This window comes from Lissotriton helveticus, chromosome 8 (genome assembly GCF_964261635.1).
Source record: "Lissotriton helveticus chromosome 8, aLisHel1.1, whole genome shotgun sequence".
Classification (NCBI taxonomy): Eukaryota; Metazoa; Chordata; class Amphibia; order Caudata; family Salamandridae; genus Lissotriton; species Lissotriton helveticus.
In genome coordinates, this window is record NC_136069.1 from 366,322,326 (window position 1) to 366,340,399 (window position 18,074).

At 45.7% G+C, this 18,074-nt stretch overlaps 1 protein-coding gene across 6 annotated transcripts in view; it reads right to left on the reverse strand.

Moving 5' to 3' along the window:
- LOC144772688 (uncharacterized) overlaps positions 1 to 18,074 on the reverse strand; it is a 554,957-nt gene that overhangs the window by 323,505 nt on the left and 213,378 nt on the right. The gene's annotated exons all lie outside the window — the stretch shown is intronic.

The window sequence follows — 18,074 nt, forward strand, 5'->3', positions numbered from 1 at the left end:
ACCCATTATATTTTCATTCAGGCGGTGTTTCCTCCAAGTGATGCAAAAAAATAGTTACTGCAACAAAGTGAGGTGACATCAGAGATGACTGTGTACCCTCTCCTCAGAGCAGCCTGAAGGGTGGAAGGAGTAGACAGTAGAATATATAGAGAGGTTAAGGTATACTTTCAATGCCAGAGAGCTTAATCAAGAGATGTATCTTTTACATCATGGGGATTCCTCGTTTGATATTGAATTACTTTGGAGCAATTAACATTTTGGAGCAATTAACATTTTACTGTGGAAAAATTGTAAAAAACACACATTTATAACTGAAAATGAACAAAGTGATGAAACGCAAAACAAAAATAGGGAGAGTTGTGGCGGGATGTAGTTTTTTTTTTTTAACTGTGTGGAACATTGCATAAAAGTGGAACTTGTGCGGTAAATAGCTCTGACATTGCAATCAAGAGGGGTTTGAAAAGAAGTCGCTTTTCTTTCTGAAGGACAGGCACCCCCACCATCCCCTTTATTTTCACACAGTTCATGAAACTGGAATTACAGGCTCTGAAATCTTTGTACCTCACATGTGCCTAATGCACGGTGTCAACACCAAGAGCATGGCCACCTGAAATAATAACATTACAAAGGCAAGCTAATATTTTCAACAATAAAAGGATTGTTTTATCTTCTGGCAGATACAGCCATGACTATTAATCATTAAAACCTCCACAGATAGAGGAAAACTAATGTCAAAGCCAATGATTTATTTAATGTTAATGACTTTCTGTAGCACACACAAAATTGTTGATAATGGACTTTCTGCGTCGTGTTCAGTTACTGGGGCTAATGGAGAAATCTCTGCTTTGCCCGAATGCACCTTTTTGAAGTAGATTATGCTGTTCCTGAGTCACAGGCACGCACGCGCCGCGTGGGCAGGAGGCGCTCGCGCCATCCATGAGGGCTTTATTGATTTCTGTCAGCAGAGCCCAGACCCCTGCCTCTGCTTGAATACAGGTCTATGAGGGAAATGAATCCCCTGAGTTGTGTTTCACTATCTCCCACGTTCCTTTTTAATGTTGGCATGTTTGAATGGGCGCCCTGAGACGTTTTGAGGAGGGGGAGCATAGCGGTGACCTAGACAGTCTCACTTGTATAGTACAAGCACCCCCATGTTATGATTGAACCAGAGAATCAGTAGCAGGGGCAACACAAAGAAAGGACCACTCCCCTCAGGTCGCTGCTAAAACATGGACCCCGGTAGGAAACATTAAGAAAGGACCATGCAGGATTGCGGAAGCAGGCTTGGCTTGAAAAGAGTAATAGGACTAATCCACAGATAAAGAAGCAGCCATCTTGGAACGTCACTATATGATCTACATACCCTAGGATATAGCAAGATTAGGGAGCCCTGGACACTACCTAAAACTGGGACATAGTAAGACAAGGTAATCTGATACCATAGGATGGTATGAGATTGTACACCCGCCCCCAGACCTACCAGCAGAAACGAAGGGGCCCCATAAAGTCGGTCTCCAACTCTAGTGAGACTGTTTGTCCTCTGCTGATACACCCTACCAGTCCTCGCAAAATGGCGGCCACCTAGAGGCTTCGGCAGCAACTGTCCGACGTGGACACCCTTCAGTGCGGGGACTGACGCCTTCCCCCCTCCCACTCCTCAACCCTGTGGGGGCCCGACTCCTTCTGCCCTACTAATTTATTTATTTATTTGTGTATTTATATAGCGCGGTCCTGTCACCCCAAGGGCATCCTGGCGCTTGAATCAATATAGCCACCACATATGCTGCTCAGACAGCCCTGGGGAAAAGATGAGTTTTCAGGGCTTTTCTGAACGGGAGAAAGTCCCTCTGGCTTCTTAGGGCCGGTGGTAGAGAGTTCCAGAGCTTGGCCGCTGCCACACTAAACGAACGGCCACCCATCCTCACTCTCTGGAATCTCGGTACCACGAGCAAATGAGCCGAAGAAGAGCGTAAGGACCGCGAAGGAGAGTACCAAACAAACATATTCCGCAATGGAACCGGGCCTTGTCCGTGAACCGCCCTGAACACTAAGCATGCAGCCTTGTAACAAACGCGAAGGTGCACCGGCAGCCAGTGTAGATCTCGTAAGGCTGCTGTTGAGGAACTGTGCGTAGGGCGGGAAAGAGCCAGCTTGGCGGCCAAGTTCTGCACCCTTTGCAACTTCCCCAGCAGTGTTTTTGGGGCCTCCAGAAGTAGCGCATTACAATAGTCAAGACGACTCAAGATGGTACCACGCACTACTTCGGGCCTGGCCTGCTCGGGAAGGAGGGGCAGGACTTTACGCAGCATGCAAAGCAGCATCATGCACGTGGATGTAGTCTTATTCACGTACGAATCCAGCTGTAGGTTGGGGCTGAAAATCACCCCCAAGTTGCGTGCCGACTCAGCAGCTGACACAGTCTCGGGGAAGGCCGGAGGCCAGAAATTCTCCGGGAGTTCCCGAGGGATCCGGTCCATGGAACAATATAACACCTCGGTCTTTGTGCTATTGAACTGCAAGGAGTTGGCCCGAAGCCAATCCGCTGTGGCCGACATACAGCGATGAAAAGCCTCCAGCGGGATCGCATCCTTCCCTTCCAGTGAAAAGACCAGCTGGGTGTCATCCGCATAATTAAATGCGGAGATACGAAATGATTTCATTAATTGGACCAGAGGGCGGAGGTAAAGATTGAAAAGTATAGGGCTGATGGCCGAGCCCTGAGGGACCCCCTGCCCTACTCTCCGCACCTCCGAGCTGAAAGGAGGCAACGCCACCACCTGCTGCCGGTTGTTTAAATAGGAGACCAGCCAGTCCCTTGCACCTGCCGTGACACCGCACTCCTCCAGTCTCCTGATGAGGATACGATGGCAGACCGTGTCGAACGCGGCCGACATGTCGAGCAGCACCAAAAAGGCTGCCCGCCCACTGTCGACCCGCGAACGTAAGTGTGACGGGTCGACGGGGTGATTGAGCCCGTTAATTGCTGTGCGCCACAGGAGGGCGGGAAGGCTCACACTCTCTTCAGCGCAGCAAGTCCTCTGCTGATACATCATTTAGGCCTTTTACAGCTGTGCAGCAAGTAGTGCCAGCTACATCGTTTAGGCCTTTTACAGCTGCGCAGCAAGTAGTGCCAGCTGCACCGTTTAGGCCTTCTACAGCTGCGCAGCAAGTAGTGCCAGCTGCACCGTTTAGGCCTTTTTACAGCTGCGCAGCAAGTAGTGCCAGCTGCACCGTTTAGGCCTTTTTACAGCTGCGCAGCAAGTAGTGTCAGCTGCACCGTTTAGGCATTTTACAGCTGCGTAGCAAGCAGTGCCAGCTGCACCGTTTTGGCCTTTTACAGCTGTGCTACAAGTAGTGCCAGCTGCACCGTTTATGTCACCTTTATCCGTGGGGACATTTCTGATTGAGTCAGGTCTCTCGCTGCATTGGCAGCAACCTTGACATTATGGTTTCTGATCAGGGTCCAATAGTGGTCTGCTGAGATTATGGACGTACAATGCGGTTGGTGCCGAATGTGCTTATGTTACAGGCTGATGCTAAGTACAGTGATTACCAATAGTCACTGGGTGTTCGTTTGTGATCTGCTTTACTTTGACTAATTGTGCATTGTGATGGTTTTGACAGTGATCCAGTTTGTCCTATCATTTGTACTCATTTCCCTTGTAAATATTATCTTGTGCCAGTTGGTTTCATATACACCTAGATGAAGGGCCCAACAAATACCCACCTCTCTTCCCGGACAAACACATTAGTTCAGTTTTCCACTCCCGACGCCTGGAATATGTGCCCCCTTTTAGTCCTTATACTTCTCATCACCACCGCTCTCCTAGTAACACCCGTCTCATACCCCCCGCACTCTTTCTCACGTTCCCAACATGGCCACCTCTCGAGTTAAGGATGGAATTAACTGCTACAAAATCATCTATCCTCCGGGCCAAACTAAAGCTTCAGTAAAACGATTGAAGCATAAGACTATTGAACGTTTCCCTGATTAACTTTTTGTTGACCAGTTTTACAATTGTCGTTCTGGGAGGCGCAAAAATGATTTGATTTTCTTCACTCACGACACCCCTTCTTGGTCCTCCAGCTTATTTAATTCCCTTAACGTCACCTCCTCCTCCTCTATCCCTCATGGGAAACAACTAAAGATTTCCCCCTCTGCGTATTTCAACGGCTCCCTCACCATCTCAATCTCTAACAACGGTACTGTCTTGATCCAAGGCAAAGACACATGTCTCTCTCTCTTTGACCACCTCTTCCCCTCCCTACTCCCCTCCTCTGCGACCAGGTTTTTCCCTGACTCTCCTTCTAGCTCCACCCTTTACTCCCTTTCTCTCCCCCTGCCCCCCTTACACTCCAATAGGCTGGACCCTCGGGAGGCTCAGGTCAGCCCTCTTCCCTCCCCCTCCCTTGTGCCGTCCTCTCCCTTTCCTCCCACTTCACAGTATGCCCACCCCTTCGTCACGTCAGCCTTGCCACTAGGTAATATGCTTCTCGTCCAATCTGCACCGTCCCGGTACCCCAATCTCATCTCATCACCCCTATTCCTATCTGCTACTCCCTTTTTCAGTCCACCCCTCCGCCAACCTCCTCCCCCAGCTATCTTTCCTTATGCTCCCCTCTTTCCTCCCTCTCCCCCTCTTCTCTACCCCCTCCTCCCCTCACTTCTTTCCCAGATTTCTTCACAATCCCATTGCATCTCTCTCCTTCCCCCCACTCCGCCAGCAAAGCTGTGCTGCCCCCTTTACCCCCCCTGGTAACCATTTCCATCTCCCCCCATCAGGCCCAGCAGAACCATTTCCTTTCGTCAACTTCCCCTTCTCCCACCCCCCCCCCACTCTACCAGATACCGGTTCCCTCACAGCCACCTCTCTTAGCCAACAGGACCTCTCCAACCACCTCCCCTCTTTTCCTCCCAAACCTCCTACACTCCTATGACACCTCACAGTCCTCCCCTCTCCTTCTTCCCCACCGTCTTGTTCCGCACCCATCTCCCCCTAAACATGTCCTAAATTCCTTTCCTTCGTTCAACGCCAACAAAGACAACTCTCCCTTCACCTCTGATACACCAACCCCCGCTCTCAACCTTCACCTTTCCCCACCTATGAACCCTATACCTCAACTCTCCTACTGTCCTCCCACCTCTCCCTGCCTCCCATCACCTATATCACCCCCTCCTTTTGCCAACGAGACACCCAACCTTCCGTGCTCTGCCCTACTCTCTCTTGAAAATAAGCTATGCTCTCTTATCACCTCTATCTCCCAGCTTGTAGCTTCCATTTCACTTTTAAGCTCTAAGATTTCAACTTTCCCATTCACCTCAACTCCTTTGGAAAACTCTCACCTTCCCACGAGATGCACCTCGCCCCATCATAGCCAAGCTTAACCTGTCGTCTGCAAACATCGCTCACTCACACAAGCCCTTGAACGACACCCTTCTTCAACCAGCATCTCCGAGTAACCCAACTACCTACTCTATTCCAACCATCTCCTCTGTCAGAACCAAGCATCCACCTAAACCCTCCCGTGCACCCCCATATAGGTATAATATTCCTATCACCCTTCTTAACCCAAGTGCCCCCGTCACCAAAATAGTCTCGACAGAACTGCGCTGCCTGCTCCACAACTGCAGATCTGCAATAAAACACAAACTCGAAATCTCTGATACCATCACCCTTCACAATATTGACCTGTTCTTCCTAACTGAGACCTGGTTCAACGAACCCTCTCACTCTATGTTTGATCTCCTTCTACCCACAGGCTATTCTATTCTCAGGAATGACAGACCTATCAAAGTTGGGGAAGGTGTTGCAGTCATCTTTAGAAACTCCCTTCAACTCAAGGCTTTTCCCATCAGCGCCTTCCGCACTTTTGAATGTCTATCTCTTGAGCTTCAACTACACCACCGCTCACCCCTCAGATTCCATGTCATATACCGCCCACCTGGCAGCGGCCCTTCGTTTATGGAGGAACTCACTGACTTCATCAGCGACCAATACGCACAAAGTAACAATCAGACCTTCGTGGGTGACTTCAATCTCCACTGGGGCTCCCTGCAAGACTCTTCCGCGAACTTGCTGGCCACCTTCCTCTCTAGAAACGATCTTATCCAACACTGCACAGAATCAACACACGCTAAGGGCTCAATCCTGGACCTTGTTATTTCTAAAGCAGGCATGCTTTCTATCGCTACCCCAATTCACATAGACTGGTCTGACCACCTCCTCATTCCATTCTCTCTTCACCTAGCACACTCTATAACTCTTGGCCAACCTAAGAGGGCTACCTCCTGGTTCCGTGACGCTAAAAATATTGACACTGTTTCCCTCCGTGAATCAGCTTTGCTGTCACTTCCAAGGCTAGACCCGAACCTAGATGTTGGCGATCTCACCTCACAATGCCTCTCAGTCCTTGCAGTCGAAATCAATAGCGTCGCTCCTCTCCAAAGCAAAAAGAAAAGGCCCATTCCCTCAGCACCCTGGTTCAACAAATCCCTATATGAAGAAAGGAAGCACCTAAGACTCCTGGAGAAACAATGGAGACAAGCACCCTCCACCGATAATTTGGCTACGCTTTGTTCAGCAAGATCCATGTACCACAAGCACATCTTCCTTGGGAAAGCATCACACTTCAGAACCCTCCTTGACTCGGCCAAAAATAGACCCAAAAAACTATTTGATCTCATCAAGAATACTAACTACTCTCCCACAACCTCCAAATTAGAGGATTCTACAAAGAAAGCTGCTGATTTCGCTGTATTCTTTGACGAAAAAGTGAAATCATTTGTGGTTCAGGTCGCTCATCCTACCCCTCCAGAGGAGCGCACATCACTAGCCATTTGGCAGAACTGCGACCCCATCTCTGAAGATGTCCTCCTCAAGTGCATCCTCGAAACAAAGCCCTCCAACTACTCGCTCAACCCAATCCCTAGTGCCATTGCCATTGACTTCTATACCCATTCTCTTCCCTATTGGACCACTCTGGTCAACCTCTCCCTCTGTCAAGGCTCCCTTCCTGTTCCCTTCAAAACTGGGCAGGTCACCCCTCTGCTTAAAAAACCCACTGCGGATGCGAATGACCTCAACAACTTCCGCCCCATCACTAACCTACCCTTTCTTGCGAATATCACAGAAAGATGTGTTGCGAAACAACTCTCTCGTCATATCAAGGACAATGATCTTCTTGACAATTTTCAGTCCGGCTTCATCCAAAACTGGAGCACTGAAACTGCCCTGCTTGCTGCAAGTGATCGATGACGCGCTGCGAATACTAGACTCGGGGGGGGGGGGGGGGGTCTTGTCTTCCAATTCTCCTTGACCTTTCGGCAGCCTTTGACACGGTCAATCACGACACCCTCCTCAACACTCTTCAACAGAGAATGGACATGGAGGGCACTGTGCTTAAATGGTTTGCTTCTTTCCTTTCTGATAGATCCCAAATGATCAAAATAGCGGACAGTCTTTCATCTCCTTTGGCGGTGGGTAAAGGTGTTCCCCAAGGCTCTATTCTTGCACCCACATTGTTCAATCTCTATTTGGAACCTCTGGGAAATCTCCTAAGTAAATCTGGGGTCAACTATCATCTCTACGCAGACGACACTCAAATCTACCTCAAGGTCGCCTCCACTCACGATCTCTCCGTCCTAAGCTCCACCCTCGACTCCATTCAAGACTGGATGTCTACACATCAACTGATTCTGAATCCCTCCAAAACTGAATTCCTCCTCCTCTCTTCCTCACTTTCTCCTCCCCCGGTTCAATCATGAATGGACCAGAATCCCTTGGTGTCATACTCGACACAAAACTCAATCTACTCTCCCACATTAATTCAATTGCAAAGTCTGCCCGATACCAACTGCGCCTTATTTGGGGGATTCATCGCTTCTTCCTGGAGCATGACCTTAAAACCCTGGTCCAATCGCTGGTCCTCTCCAGACTGGACTACTGCAATTCTCTTCTGACTGGCCTCCCCAAATCCCACCTGTCCCCCCTTAAATCTGTTCTCCATTCAGCAGCTCGTTTTATTTATGGGGCCAAAAGAAGCGACCACATCACTCCCATGTTATCCACCCTCCGCTGGCTTCCCATTGAGGCTAGAGCTATCTACAAGACTGCCTGCATCACCCACAAAGCCTTGCACTCCTTCTCTCCGCGCTACCTGGCGAATAAACTGAAACTCTCTGGAGGCTCTAGACCATCACGAAATGCGGAAAATCTACTGCTTGAACCTCCCACTTTCAAGAAGGAAAGATCGATGGCCCAATCCTTTTCAGGCAGCGCAGTTAGAATCTGGAACTCACTTCCGCCTCAGCTCCGGACCACCACCTCCTCCCAGGCCTTCAAAACTGACCTCAAAGTTCTCCTCCTTCAAATACACTTCCAAATGTAATCCATGCCCTCTCTATTATCTGAAGGAAGCCCTTCCATTATAGAAAAATCTACTTTACATGGCTATGGAAGTGTCTTCCCAGTGTGTTCTTGTGGTTTGAGAGTCTGCCATTTATTGTAGTATTATCCTTCTACCTGTGTTTGGTACTCGTGTGTAACATGCACCCGTCACTTTCTCTTGTAACACACTGTTTTTTACCTCTTACATTTGTTTGTTTTCGATACCTGCACAAGTGCCACCAGTGCCTACGTAACGTTTGTTCTTGTGCTTGAGTGTCCTCCATATATTGCAGTATTATACTTCTATGTTTACTTTGTACGCTTTTGTAACCTGCACACGTCACTTTTTCCTCCTGTAATGCACCGTTTGCTACCTCTTGTATTTTGTTGGCTCACGATTGTCATTTTTGCTTCATTTAATGTAACGTTTGCTTTTGTATTTTGCTCACTTGTAATGTTCTCATGTATCAGTTCTGTTCCTATTGTGAAGCGCTCTGACACCTTCGGGTAAAGTCCGCGCTATCTAAAAAGGCATAAATAAATAAATAAATGCCAAGAGTCAACAATGCCCAGCTAGAGTCAATCAGGAGGGTGGGGGGGGGGGGGGGGGGGGGTTGCAGCCTATGATCTCCGTATAGAAGATGTGAATGCCAGGCAGCACATTTCCCACCCTTTGGAATTATTAGACGCCATTTTAGTTCCTTTAGCCCGCTTACACATTTATGTCAGGAACATTGACTTATTGTTTTTTTTTTTGTAAATACGAAATTTCCGTTTTGTCCGCAGGTTTTCTCCACAGGCAGATTAACTTTTCATGTGTTGTGTCTGTGGTTAATTGCAAATATTTAAAAAACTGAAAAGGCATTCTTCAAATGACAGCAGGTGCATTATATGCGCTCTGAATTTTAAGGCCATGTTTTGTGGAGGCAGTAACGTGTAACATCATATAACAATAAGGATGATTCCCATACTAAAGTTCACCGAATGTGCTTATCACGTCCAGTGGTTAATAGAGGCCTCCCATCCCACTCCCCTGATGGCTGTAAAGGGCTATTATGTTTATGGCAGCAGTTTAGGTACAGCTGGCGAGTGTTAATAATGCATAATTGTCCCACTAATAAACACAGCAAAGGTCAGCACCTCAAATCACCCAACCACCAAACGAACCTTGTTCCGGGTACTTATTAAAGCTCTAAACATGTATCTGCCCCTCTCGGTGTCTCCGGCATCACAAAAGCACTTCTGACAAAGTTTACAGAACCTTATCGGGTTTGTGAAAAAATGATCAGATATTGAATATTTCCCCTGTAGCTTTTGGTGCCGCGTCAGTTGCTGGTGGCCCCAGTTTTCATCCTGGTCACACATCTTAGTGACAGAATACATTTGTGAATCGATTCACCCCGACACTCAAAATGTCCATACGTTTCTGTAGGTGCAGATGCAGAATATTTATGAAAAAATGCTTGTTTAAATTTTGAGGTCATGTTGAAGCAAAAAGAGAGTTTTAATCTCCTCTAACAGGATAAAAATATATATATTTTCATTTAAAACTGCATGGTTGTTTTTGAAGACAAAGTAACAAACACTGTGTCAGGCAACGGGAAAGTGATTGGAAGTTAGACACAGCAACCGACATGAGAGGTAAGCGGAGTTAATCAATTGTTTTTCACAAACATTAACTAGCCACCAAAGCTATAGGGAATAAACATAACCAAACGATACACTGCCAGGGGATGTCTTTCCAAAATGCTAAATAATGATGAATAAAACCCAAACAAATCTTATGAACTATTGACAAACCAAGGAGATGGGATACTTAAGAACATCCCAGTGAATGATAGGAGGCACGGTTACAAGGTAACAAGCTGCAGACTGAAAACAGCGTCAGGCAAGTATGCCCCAGCTCGAAGAGTAATTAAATTGACTTTAGCCCTAAACTATTACAAGAATCAAGAGGCAAACTAACAAACAACTTCAAAGCAGTGTGCCCCAGCGCAAAAAGGAAAATAACTGACCATAGCCCCATAATTTCAAACGGAGCGCGCAAAGATACAGCCAGACATGTCAGCGCATAAATAAGTGAAATATATAAGCGGCAGATAAACACGCAAGTCAAGCCAGTGCGCCTAAGCTTAGGGGCATTAATGGACTGTAGCCATTAAAATTTCACACGGCACACTCAAACACATAACCAAAAGTGTCATCATAGCAAAAGAAGATTAATTCACTACCTTGAAATCCCCAATCTTGAATCTTATAAAAATTAGTAAACGCATGGGCGCTAACATTGGCGTGAACATTATCAATTTAGGATTCAACTCTACAACGAGAGGCCCCCGCTTTGGTATTCTGACAGAGACACTTGTTAATTAACATATTAACACAGAAACAAGATTACAAAGCATTGTGATCACCGTTAGCGACCACAGAGGAAATAAGTGAAAGTTAAAAATGGCAGCTAAACACGCAACCAAAAAACACCAAAGAGAAGAAGGGGTCTAAGGGATATTTAAAGACCTGCCCAGGTTTACATCCCCTATCATTCAGTACTTATAACACAAGAAACCGGGGGTCTAAAGAGAAGCCAAAACAATCGGCTAAAAAGGCTAGGACTCCTTACCAAGTGAGTCAGGACACTAGTTCCTATACAGCCTATAAACAAGGAAACAACAGTAGACAGAAACAAAGACACAAGTGATTGATTGTTGGTGAGACTCAAAATCAAAATCTATGGATTGCCATAAAATTGTTGTAGTGATCAATTATCTCATTTGGTCATCCAAGGGCTGGGATGGTCTGTCTCTTGATCATTGAGACTCTTGCCATACCCAATGTATCATGAACACAATCACTTTCTGACCATGAGAAATGAAAATATATATGGGAACACATGCAGTGCAAAAGCAAACAAGCATTTGCAATGCAATAGGTCTCGCATTTACAAGACTTTGAGCTATTGACATTGCAGATTACAATGCCTTTTATTTTTGTTTTCGTTTTTTAAAACATAAATAAAAGGCATTGTCATTTGCTATGTTAATAGCTCAAACTCGCGTAAATGCGAGACCTATTGCATTGCAAATGCTTGTTAATGGGAGGCACGGGGAGAATAAGTGATTTGCCCAGAATCACAGGATGTGTAGTCGACCTCTATTCTCTAACCTTGGTTTCCCATCTCCAAAGTCGGCAGTCTAGCCGTTAGACCACATCCTTGTCCGAAGTACGGCAGGTGCTCCTAGTGATGGGTGTCTCGTGTCTTAGCGCTTGCTAGTATTTCAATGTAGAACTCTCTAGAGGCGCCTCATGGAAGGTAGAGGGTCGACCCCATGGAGACCTGTGCATGCTGAGAAAAGAAGGAACATGCCTGGATTCTGACTGCGATGAAACTCAAGCGAGGGCGGGTGTGGGGGAAGAGGAGGGCAGATGGAAGGGGGTTGGAGGGTTGCTGACAACAACAGTGAAATGCTGCTAACACGACAAGAGTACATTTAAAAGCACGCTGAAAAAGCGTGCAAGGGGGAGATAAACAAAGGTAAACAGCAAGCGGAAGGCTTACTTACATTGGACTTTGGTAGAGGAACTGTACTATATGCAGAAGAGAGCAGTCTAGCAATCATCTCTGTATGAAAGAGCGCGTCACGGCAGGAACCGCTCCGTGAGGTTTCCTGCTGAAACGCTTCACAGATAGCTCCTCCACAGTGGCCACTCTCACAAGCGCTATGAACACAGCGGTTTGAAAGTTATAAGTAGGGCAACTTCACCACCAAGAAATAGAACTGGAAGCAAGAAAGTGGTGCTATCATAGGACGGCAATGTTTGTTTAACGTACAACAGGGAGCGTGAGGAGATGTTTTAAATGGCTCACCTTAAAAGCAGAAGCACGGTCAGCGCAGTTATTGAAAGCGTGATGTTTTGAATGCTGGCAGGAAAGCGTTTTCTCAGCAGGATGGCAAGCAGCGAGGCGTTGAAATGGCCAACACAAGCATTGAAAGCCTGGTGGGGGTCGGGGGAGCCAGCGAGTGGGAGGGAGGGAAGGAGCATATGGGGATGGGGTGTGAGTGAGGGGGAGCAGAAGCCTTTGATGTGGTGTGCGAGGCCAAGCGCACGCTGGAGAAGCGTCACGCTTCAAGAGTTAACATGCATTGTGAGAAATCCGCTTGTTCAAGAGAGTTTGTTCCCCTGCTATAGGTTCGAGCTAATTAATCCCTGCGGGATTTAATAGCTCGACCTAAATAGGAAGTGGTGAATAAAATAAGGTAAAGAGTCAGAAAAAAGATTTTTATTTAGCAATGACTCTTCCCCTAATTAAAACCAAGAACAGTGCAAAAAGGCAGTTTCAACAAATAACTGCGAAAGGGCCAACATGTTTCAGCCGACAGGGAAAGAGATCCCACGGCTTTCTTCAGGGCCTCTGCTCTAAAAAATCTTGCTACTGCATAGAGTGATAACAATCAATTAGAACTAAATATATAAGTGAACGAATCAATTTCAATAAAGGATATAGGTATACAAATCAATCCATGTTTCTATTCCTCCATGGCAAATGGAGTGTCTCACATCTAAAAAACAAACACAATGCATTCTAAGTTAGTATTTAACTGTGTTTCACAATCAGGCATACGCTTATTCGAATTAATAGATTCTTTTCACTCACCCAGTTAGACCGGGGATTAGACCTCACCTCTCCTGGACCAAGCTCAGGAAGTAGGAGGCCCCGCTCTGTGAAAGCAAGGTATGGGGTACAAAGAGTGAAGAACGAGACATAAAAACACCTTCTATTCTTCCAAACTATTGTAAGCCCTTCTCACTTCCCTCTCTCACAGGCAAGCACTGATTCAGTATACAAACAACTAAGGCTCTCATAAGTCAAGATCAATCGCAAACTTAGGTGCCTATCACATAATAACCTGCTTTTTTAGAGCAGAAGCCCTGAAGAAAGCCGTGGGATCTCTTTCCCTGTCGGCTGAAACATGTTGGCCCTTTCGCAGTTATTTGTTGAAACTGCCTCTTTGCACTGTTCTTGGTTTTAATTAGGGGAAGAATCTTTTTTCTGACTCTTTACCTTATTTAATTCACCACTTACTTTTTTGCTTTTGCACTGCACGTGTTCCCATATATATTTTCATTTCTCATGGTCAGAAAGTGATTGTGGGCTTGACCCATTTGAGTTCGATACATTGGGTATGGCAAGAGTCTCAATGATCAAGAGACAGAGCATCCCAGCCCAACAATTTGATGGGAATCCATAGATTTTGATTTTGAGTCTCACCAACAATCACTTGTGTCTTTATTTCTGTCTACGGTTGTTTCCTTGTTTATAGGCTGTATAGGAACTCGTGTCCTGACTCACTTGGTAAGGAGTGCTAAACACGCAAGTCAAGCCAGTGTTCCTCAGCTCAGAAGGGCATTAATGGACTCAAGCCCTCAAAATTTCACACGGCACGCATAAACATATAACTAAACAAGTCGTAGTGGCAAAAGAATGTCAATTTATTACCTTGAAATCCTCAATCGTGAATCTTGATCGTATTTTATAACAAGCGCGGTCCCGAAAGAGGATAGCGCTGGAGCATGGGGATCTCTTGCATTATGGGGCCATGTGTTTAAACACATGGCCCCATCAAGATAAGAAAGTGCTTCATGACAGCCGTGAAGCAGGAGACCAAGTCCGGATCGCAAGCCAAAGGATGGCAACCAAAAACCCTCATTTCAAATGGCAGGCCACCATTTAGCATAAACAGTGATACCGGCCAATGAAAATGAGGAGCGGGGCTTCAAGCCCTCTACTGAAACTCCTCATTAGCAATAAATCTCGCTGAGCGAGCTCCGCATGTGCGCAGCAACGCCAGGCGAGACCTAAAAACCTGAATCATGGATGAATCAAACTGTCTTGAAAGACCTTAATAAATATTCTTTACTGTCTTACATAAACATTTCAGCACACATTTCTTACCTGTGGACCCTCTAAGTAGTGATATTGAACGTAATACTGCCTGCGCACAAGATTAACGCTAGACCCAATTATAAGGAATTGAAAGTCTGGTTCAATCTAGAGTGTAGACACCTAGGAAATCAACTCTCTTTGGCCATCAAATCTAATAATCGGATTGGTTTAAGAACCATGAGAAGGTCCAACAAGATTGCCTTATTAAAAGCAGAAAGGGAGTGGTCTGAGAATAGATTGCGGCTCATCAAGGAAGCATGTGATCGCAAAGATTACAAAAGGCTCTGGTCCCTGGTCATGTGGGGTAATCAAATGAGGGCATCCACCCGACATTTATATCTGAGTCTCTGCTTGGCATGATCACTTCAACCCTCTATACTCGGAATCCCACAAGTTTGACTGTCCTGTAGATACTCTTGCACTGTCCCAGACTAACAATAAGGTCCTGATCGCCATGAGTGTAATTCAGGCTTCCATAGATTCAATCGTCCAAGCAAAACCTTCGGCCCGACGGCATCCCGGGTGATCTTTTTTTATATGAAATAACTAAATGGTCAAGTTATATCCAGCTACTCTCTAATGCCATATAAGGGGGGTGCTCCGATTCCAGGGTCCTAGAAGGGTGCAGAGGTGATTCCTTTATTTATGAAAGGTGACAGGAATCAACCTTGTAACTATAGGCCTATCAGCCTCATCGACTTAGTACAAAAAGTGTTATGCGCGCCCTTCTATCTAAGATCCAGGATTGGATAAGAGACAATGATATTCTAACACCCTACCAAGCTGGTTTCAGATAGAAGGCAGGGACAATAGACCAGGTGGTTCATCTTCTTTTATTTTGGATCACTGTGGTCATTGACCAGGGAAGCATATATGTTGCTATTATTTATTTGAAGACAGTTTTCAACCTCGTCCCAAGAAACAAGTTGTGGCATGTGATGAAAGATATGCGAATGCCCAGTGAGATTTTATCTTTGGTCATCTGTCTTCATGATGCCAACTATACTAGAGTGCTGTGGGGCAATCAAGATCAGCTTACCGACCCAATCCATATCAATAGGCGAGTACGCCAGGGGAGCATGTTGGCACCAATTCTTTTTCCCCTCTATAAGAATAATTTAGTCCATGCTCCCATCAGAGCATTCAACAGATGTACCTCAATAGGGAGTGGGGGGAGGGGGGAAATAGTCAGGTCTCTGGGTAAGCAACACCGCACATCAACTAGTAAACGGATTGCAGCCATCCTTCAGATTTATGATTCAAAAGAAGTGAGCTCCGCTCTCTATGGAGCTGAACTGTAGGGATTTGACAGAATGGATGACCTGTCCAGATCCGAGCATATATTTTTAAGGAGTCAGGTGTTGATGCCCCTGAGCATACCACTCCACCCCTTATAGCTGGATATGGGCAGGAAATCCATTGTCGACAAAGCTAAGCTTCGCCCATTGTAATTTTGGAGAAGAAGTAGGTCCACTCCAGAATTGCTCTCCTAAGATAATGCTCTCATGGAAGTAAGTCGCCTGGACAAGTTTGATAAAATAAGCTAGTTGAGCAGTGTGAGGAGACTACTGTCCAATATTGGGCTGCAGAGAATTTGGACTAATACTGATCTTTCATCATTCCCCTCAAAAGACATTGTAAAACCACCTCACGGGATAGGGTAGCTCAGCAATACATCATGGGGGAGGCTAACAACTAAGTTAATGGAGTTTAAACTGGATAGTCCCCTGGAGAAATACCTAGACATCATCCAGGTACCAAATGATAGGAACATTTACATCCAGTTTAGGTTTGGTACACTCCCCATACTTATTAACAAGTAACTGCCACAGTAATCCAGCAGCATCTCGAATCTGTTTCGGCTGCCGAAGAGCTACTGAATCAGTTGCCCACGTAATGTTTGCCTGCCCAGCTTACGCACTCCCAAGAGTGAACTGGCTAATACCTATTTGCAAGCAGCTAGGAACTCGTAATCATGTAGAAGCCTAAGAAATCTTAAGCTCTGATGCTAGACCCCTGTTTGCTTGTGCTATTGCCAAATTCCTGGGTCACATCTGGGGTATTGGGAGAAAAGCCAAAAGTTTGGAATGTGCTAATTTTAATATACGTTTATTAATTGTATATCTTTGCACTTTTTTCTTTTTAGATGGTCTGGAGCTTTCTGCCTAGGACATGTTTTAATGCTGTGTTTGCACAGAAGTTTGTACCAGGATATATGTTATTATTTGTTTAATTGTTGTATGTTTTTATTACTGTGTGGATAATGAAGATGCGAAAACGTTTATGGTTATGCTGAAATAAAGTTATGATGACTGCCTGCTTTCACTATATCCTCCTGGAATTAAAATACATTTACAAACAACCATAGCGGTATACCAGGTTATGGTATATATATTTGTAAGGCTCACTTTCACCAGCGAGGGTATCCAAGCGCTAAGCAGGTGAGTCTGTCTAGCCCTGCCTAGGGAAAAGAGGAGGAGGCTCTGATGTGGAATAGGAGGCTATTCCACGCTTTATGAAGGATGTAAGAGAATGCTGGTTCTGATCGGTTTACTTGTATGCATGAGGTGTGTGAGTAGGAATCCTGCAGAGCGGAGGTGCATGGGTGGTTGGTGGAAGGAGATGTGACTTAGGTGGGGTGACTTAGGTAGGGCCAAAGTTATGTAGTGCCTTGAATGTGTGTGTGAGGAATTTGAAAGAAGTACATTTGTATATAGAGAGTCAGTGGAGCTTTCTGAGGTGTGGAGTGAGTTTTGCGTGGGAGGTTGAGGAGGAGTATAGCTGCTGAGTTCTAGATTGTTTGTCATCTTCTAGTAAGTTACTTGGTGATACCAGCATAGTGGGCTTAGGGGCCATTTAGTGATCTTCTTCAGCATCATCAGGGTGTGGAAGCAGGATGCAGTGACCGTGTTGACTTGTGCGGTCATGTCCAGTTTGCCATTGATGACTATTGTGAGGTTCCTAGCATTGATGCTTGGTATAGGTCAGGGTTCAGCCAGCCACGAGTTGGAGTCACATGGTGAGGTTTTCTTGCTGAAGACCTCTACTTCGGTCTTGTCAGTGTTGTGCTTGAGACAGCTGGCTTTCATTCAGCTAGTGATTTTAGTCATGCAGGCTGCAACCTTGTTTCTTGTGTTGGGGGTCTTCTCCGAGAGGGAGAGTATGAGTTGTGCATCCTTGGTGTAGGAGAGGATGTTGATGTCATGTGCGCAGATGACATTGGCCAGAAGGATCATATATGTGTTAAAAAGGGTGGGGCTGAGCGATTAATCTTGAGGCACTCAGCAGAGAGGTTTGCGGGCTTCCGAGAAGTAAGTTGTCAGACTGACAGCATGTGTTCTATCAGTTAAGAAAGACCATACCCAAAGTTGTCCCGATAAACTAAGGATTATACTACTCTTAAAAGCATATCCCTTCGAGGATTGTTTGTTACCGAACGAATGCAGGTTATGTTAAACATAACATACAGGGTCCACACAAAACCAGTTCCTCCCTAATGAAGGCCACTGGAGCAGATACTATCATTTATGTGATTGAAACAAAATTAATCTGCAATCACAGTACAGTGCAGATCACTAAGATACAACTACTAAACCCAATTTTGTTTTAATTCCGTTTCTTGGGTGTATTCAACATACACAACGCTTCTGACAGCAGTCTGATTATTACTAAACAGCATCCATTAGTTACTAACCATGTTTGGAAAGGAGTTATAATACAATCAGTGTTGAACTACTGAACCA